Genomic DNA, 7072 nt, shown 5'->3' with positions numbered 1-7072 from the left:
AGGCACGAAGCTACTTCCGAGGGCTTTCAGTGCACTTTGAATTCCCGAAAACTGGGATGTCAAAGCACATCATCGCTTGGTCCAGAGGGCGGCAACACGAGAGCCTGTTCTGCATTGGCTCCGTTTGTGGAATGCTCTCCCAAGGGAGGTTCACCTCGCACCTTCATTATATAAGTGTTCCTTTTCAACCAGGCCTTTGGCTGATTACTCTACAGCCTTTTAAAGGTGTTTGTGGGAGAGGAGGCTATTGTTTTGTTTTTGTTTTAACTACTTATCTGTGGTTTTATCTTGTATTTTTATCTTGTGAACCACCCTGAGATCTTTTGATGAAGGGCTATATAGAAAAGCAACAACAACAACAGGATTGGAACCCGCACTTAACACTTTAAAGGCTCATATTATGTGGGTTTGACCCTGTAGAGTTTGAAGGGGGTAGGAAGAGGGGGTAGGAGAAGATTTACAGCGGGGGAGGGAATCACCTCCTGACTTGCAAAAAGGGGCTGCCACGTCTTGTTTTGAAAACTCTAGGGAATCGAAACCCTCCCAATTCACAAGGCAGGAAGCAGATCTAAAAGCACTTTGGGACGCCCAGCTTGACGGGTCACTTACAGTGCTAAGTATTTCTCCAGCTTTTAAGCACTTGCCGATGACACATTCAGCACACTTCCGGAAAAGTAAAGTGGGATGTGGATGACAGCTGCTGGCTTCCAGGTTTCGTGAGCTTCCCTCCAGCTTTTGTGCACCTGAGCATTTTCTGTACAATGTGGTATCAAATGGTGTTCATTGCAAGTTTTGTTAGATGTCACTAGTTTGAAGGCCATAATTGGTTTAAACATTGCATACTCAATGAACATTTGTGCAACTTACATTAATGAAACCCTAAGAAATTCAAAATGTCACAAAAGAGTGAGCAAGTTGTCATGTCCTCCAAATTCATAACAATGGATAATGAAGCTTTAAGATAGAGGCCTCAATCCTATACATGCTTACCTGGGAGAAAGCCCGATTGAATTAGGTAGTGCATGCTTCCGGCATGTCAGTGACATAATTTGGCTTTGCTGTGCAGGTTTCTGAGACAAGCCTCATGCCTCATCCCTTGATTGTTCTGCCCCCTCCCCCCAAAATAAAAACAGCCAGCAGTTACCCAAATTTGTCTCTAACATTAACCAGAACATAAAGGTTCCTTGTTGGGCAGAGAGTAAAGAGAAACAAGGCAATTTTTATCTAAGCAAATCTAGATTACACTCTGCCTTTATAACAAATCAGGGGCTTTAGGCTTGATAGTTTGAGGTAAGTATTTGGAACAAGGCAAGTCAAAATTTTTGAAATAAAGCATTAATCAGAGCAAGAGTGAAAGCTTTCAGTGAAAGCGATCTGGGTTGCCCTGTGGATAGTGTTGGCTGGTGCCTATTAGGATTGGTAGAGCAGAAGACAGGGAGCCCAAACAGGAGGAGGACCCAGAGCCACAGGCAGGTGGAGCCAAATAATTCTGGCTTTCTCACCATATTCCTTCCTGCTGAGTTACACAAGGGCATCACAATGGAGGAGGGGGAAGCTGAAAGCCAGGACCATCCTTTGGGCTGGTTGTAAGAAGACAGACAGTTGGGGGCTGGTTGAGGACAGGCTTAGGTTGTTGGGGCAATGTCCTGTTGACTATAACAGGCCAGCCTCTACGGGTCATAAGGAACAATTGTGAGTAGATTTAATTTGTTCTTTCTGGAATGCATTTCTTCTACGAAATAGTAATGGCAGCATTGTCTGTTTCTGGTTCCCTGCCTCTTATCATCCCATCAACCCATCCTCCTTTGCCAGAATCGAATGAGCAATAGGCATTGCATTGTCGTGCTGACTTGTAGGGGGAAGGAAGCCAAGTGCCGGTTGCTTCTTGCTCCCAAGCTGTCTTGAGCAGGGTTACTTGGACATGACAGTTGGGCAGAAGTGATAGGATTTTATGCTCCAAATACCGGTAAGAGAAATACTTCAGATCACATAGACCAAAGCTGACTTGACTCAGAGACACCTCATCACTCCGAATCTCCTGGATTATTATTATTTTTTAAAAGCTCTTCCGCTTACCACAGAAAAAGTCCATAAATATTAACCAGTGCCAGCTGTCAAGGTGTCCAGGTTTTCTCTCTGGTTTCGTACCCACCATTAAGATTGGTACGACTCTTTTTGGTGGAAAGGCGAAGGCTTTGTTTTTGTTTGCTTTTAATGCCAGACAGGTTTTGGGTTGCTCTAGTGAGCTGTCTGGATTAGCAGTTGCTAACTCCCTGGGGAATAAAATGTGCTTTCTCTGCTTTTGTTGTTGTTGCATGTGTGGAGTTTTGTGGCTAAGGAGTCAAGGGCACCTGCTCAAACTTCACATCTTAGAAGGCCTCTAAATGTGCAGATCAGGGTGTGTTGCAATGAGAGAAAACCTCCAGCCAGCACTATGTTCTCTGTCAAGACCCAAACCAAACCCAGTTTATTGCTCTAAAGGCCTGGAGGCACAGAAGACCAGGAAGGTAGTCTGGTCATGGGAGGAAGAAAGAGACAGGCACCCATAAAGGGAAATAAGCAGGCCCCTAGTTTATTGAAGGAGCTTGGCACAAGCAAAGCCAGCATGAAAGGCAGAGACCCATGCCCTCTGTATGAGATGGTCACAGAAAGTAGCATGGATGGCTAGCTGTGAGGACCCCTTGGCACCACTAAGGACCAGGCCTAACGTTTGGTAGAATGGGGTGGCATTTTTGTCAGGATCACAGCTAGGGATTGAAATGTTAAATCCATCTGCATGTGCTGCATCCCTGATTAAAATTGGCCCTACACTTTGTTTTTGTTTTAACCGTTGATACACTTGCAAGCTACACAAGTACATTGGTACCTCTACTTAGGAACACGATCCATTCGTAAGTAGAGCGCCGCAACTGCATGTGCATGAAGCATGATAGAGCGCTTCTGTGCATGCGCAAAGCGCGCAGATTGCTTTTGCGCGTGTGCACACGATGAACCCAGAAGTAAACACTTCCAGGTTTACTGCATTCGTAACCTGAAAAGTCACAACGTGAAGCAAACGTAACACAAGGTATGACTGTATTGTGTTCTTTTTGACCCTCAGTTTCCCTGGCTGGCCTCAGGGATAAATTTGGGAGGCAAAAGAGATGTCACCCTCTTTTGCATATCTCTTTTTTCTTCTTCTCACAAGCTCTTGGTTTAAGACATGAAAACGAGCAGGCAAGTCTTCAAGTTACAGGCATGTTTTTCTCTTGGGTGGAGTAAATAGAAATCCTTGCGGTTGGGCTATGTGGTTGTGTAGCCAGCCTGCTTTTCTTGGCACTTTTAATTAAACATTATATGATGAGAGAGACTGCTCTGAGGCACACTTGTGCTACAAAATATGGCTTAAGGAACTGGAAGGGGGATGACTAGAAAAGCATCAAGGGCTTGGGAGTACAAATAATAAACAGATCTTAATTCACCTGCTTCCTGAATTGGAATTCTTCTGTTATCAGTAAAGACATCAGCCTGGGCAATGCCTGGGAACAGGTTGTCTTTCTGTGTTGATTTTAAGCTAGCCAAAGAGTTTGTGAAAAGCAACCTCTTGGACTCCTTTGAACAATATTTTGGTTTATAGATTCCTCTCTGTGAGCGGCTTCATTTCACTTTTTATAAGAGACACAATGGCCAATTCAAATCATGCTGAAAAATAGGCGTGGGCGGGGTAAAGGGTTGACTAGAAAAATCTGACAAATATTAATCACAAAACAATAAAAGGTATATTAGCCCAAAACCTTCAAATTCAGGAGGTGGCACATGGCTGCAAAATATATATTTTGAGTAACCTGACAAATGCATTTTGACTTAAGAAATATCATCTGTGGCATCTAGGTGAAGGGCATCACCTGCATGGACTCAAGAGTGTCAGTTCTTTCAAAAATATGTCTATATGGATCTCTATTGCTCAATCAATCAATAGGTATGTTTTTTAACAACACATAGCATACAACTCTAATATTTCAATCACCCTATAATATATTGTGCTTCTGGATTTCAAGATTCCAGCTCCCATCAGCCCCAACTAGTATGGCCCAGGGACTTTGGGTATTGTAGTCCAACATCTGGTGACCCATCACTTTCCCCCAACCCCTAGACCAGAGGTTTTCAACCTTGCTGAGTCCATGGCTCCCTTGACCAACTACATTCTTTCTGCGGCATCCCTGTGGGGCACAGCAGCCTACTTATGTCACCCCTTGCCTGCAGAGCTGGCAACCTCTAATCCTTTTTCAAACACCCTCCCTTGTGGAGTGTTCCCTCAGCCTCCTCCCCTCTCCCCTCTCCTTGGGAGTCCTCTGGGCAGCTGCTGCTGCCGCCCCTGGTCTCTGAACTGCCGCCCCCCTGCCCCAAAGAGAGGTGCCTCTTCACACTGCCCCACAGGGGCCTGGGACTTGTCTGACCATTCCCAATAGCAAGGGCTGGTGGACTAGCTGGCTGGGCTCCCTCGCCTGCTTGCTTGCTTGCTTACTCCAAGGCCGCCTCAGCTCCTGGCAACCAGCACCCCCTGGCCAGCCCCAAAGGCACCATCCAGGGCTGCTGCAACAAACAGCTGCAAAAGCCTTTGGGAGGCAGAGACAAGAGGAGGCATCGGAAGAGGGAGGGGAGGAAAGAGGGACAGAGGCCAGTGTTGCCTGTGGCACGCCTGACCATCATTCAAGGCACACACTGGTTGAAAACCACTGTCCTGACTATCATATGCTTAGGAGAGAGAACCTTCATGCCTGGAGGTGGGGATTTTGCTGTCTGTTTGCCACATGCAGCCCTACATTGGCTCCCAGTACGTTTCTGAGCACAATTCAAAGTGTTGGTGTTGACCTTTATAGCCCTAAATGGCCTCGGCCCAGTATACCTGAAAGAGCGTCTCCACCCCCATCGTTCTGCCCAAATGCTGAGGTCCAGTGCCAAGGGCCTTCTGGCAGTTCCCTCATTGTGAGAAGCAAAGGGAACCAGGCAGAGGGCCTTCTCGGTAGTGGAACCCGCCCTGTGGAACACCCTCCCACCAGATGTCAAAGAGAAACAACTACCTGACATTTAGAAGACATCTGAAGGCAGCCCTGTTTAGGGAAGTTTTTAATGTGTGACACTTTAATGTATTTTTCATCTTGGTTGGAAGCCGCCCAGAGTGGCTGGGGAAACCCAGCCAGATGGGTGGGGTATAAATAATAAATTATTATTATTACTCTAGCCTGGCTCCTGGGATTCTCCCCAGGCTACACCTCTTACCCTTCTGGATCCATGTCCTCCTCTGGTGCTTTTGCCTGACTGGCATGCCTATTGCTTGCTTGCTTACATGGAGATGGATGTGGTCCGGAATGGCAAACTCGGCAAAAGGCTTTAACATGTGAACAAGGGAGACCCGTAATTCAGTGGTAGAGCATCTGCCTTGCACCCAGAAGGTCTCAAATTCCATCCCTAGTGGCATCTCCAGGAAGGGCTGGGAGAGACTTTTGCCCAAAACCCTGGAAAGCCGCTGGCAGTCAGTGTAGACAAGACTAAGCATGATATACCAACGGTCTGACTCAGTATCAGGCAGCTTCCTATGTTTCTATGCATAAGCAAGGTTTGGATTACACAGAGCAATGGGCACAAAGAAGATGTAGATGGATGCAACAGACCCACTGCACCTTCTTTTTGAAGGATGGGGTATGCACAGCACAGCAAGCAGATGGAGTCCAGCCACTGGGCAAGCAAGCAGGGCACTCCTTTGAGTGGGCTGGGCTTGTGAGGTTGACCGCCTCTCCTGGTATGCCCCACGGAGGACCTTAAGGTCTTCAAACAAAAACATCTTGGAGGTCCCGGGCCACAGGGAGGTTAGGCTGGCCTCAACCAGAGCCAGGGCTTTTTCGGCTGTGGCCCCGATCTGGTGGAACGCTCTGTCACAAGAGACTAGGGCCCTGCGGGACTTGACATCTTTCCGCAGGGCCTGCAAGACAGAGCTGTTCCACCAGGCCTTTGGCCAATGCACAGTCTGACCCCCTCCTTTGGTAATCCTCATAGAACTCAAGCCCAATGGTTGCCATTAATTTGATTCTGAATTGATTTTAGAATGTATTTCAATTAATTGATTGTGATTTTATGTAAACCGTGTTACTTTTACTGTTGTTGGCCACTCTGAGCCCGGCTTCAGCTGGGGAGGGCGGGATATAAATAAAAATTACTACTACTACTACTACTACTATTATTATTAATGCTGGCATGGCCTTGACCTTGGAGATAGAGGTGGTGTCTGTTGGGTTTGGAACTTAACTGGTTAAGTTGTTCCCATGATGCCTCAGCATTCTGACGTCAGCTTTAGATGCTGGGAGGAGTCTGGGAGGAGTTTCGTCTCTGTTCCCCTCTGGTCTCTGAGAGAAAGAGGTCGCAGTTTGTCATGGCTGCGGTGAGCCCAGGAGTTTCCTGGGGAATGTCGGAATAAAGAACTGGAAATGGACAAACCTGGTCTCTGTGTGTGTTTGTCTGAAGCTAAGTGAAGCTACGTGACAGTTTTCGCTGCTGTGTTCAACTCTGCTGAGGCGTGACTGGAGAGCTACTGGAGACGGAGCTGAGTGGCGCAGCTCGGAGGAAGCGCGCCGGGCATAAAGAGCTAATTGTGGATCGTAAATCAATTAGCGGGGGTCACGCCAAACCAATAAATCAATTCCACAGGTTATGGACCCTTAATCACCGATCGTAAAAACTGTCACAGGAACGCTTTGAAGTGCCGGAATGCGTTTGAAGTCGCTGGCAGGAGTTTTTGCCTGGTGTTAAGAGGCAAAGGAGAGCTGCGGAGCTCAGAGCAGCTGAAAGACGCAAAGTGTTTGCCTGTGCTGAGAGCTGAGTGCTGGGAGCTGAAGAGCAGCTGGAAACGGGTGCCGGATAAGCTGGTGAGTAAGCTTGGGGCCCCGGGAAGACGATGGCAGACAGCCAGGTCTTGGAGGACATTGCGTTTCAACAGCTCACTCTAAGAAGTTGAGCAAGGGCTGCCTGGGATGTGCTGTGAAGCTTCAGCAGGAGGCCAGAGCCCCGGAGAAGTATTGCCAAAGTCTAGAGATGGCTG

Source organism: Podarcis pityusensis, assembly GCF_964106645.2.
Source record: "Podarcis pityusensis genome assembly, chromosome: 12".
Lineage (NCBI taxonomy): Eukaryota > Metazoa > Chordata > Lepidosauria > Squamata > Lacertidae > Podarcis > Podarcis pityusensis.
This window is presented reverse-complemented; position numbering follows the sequence as displayed.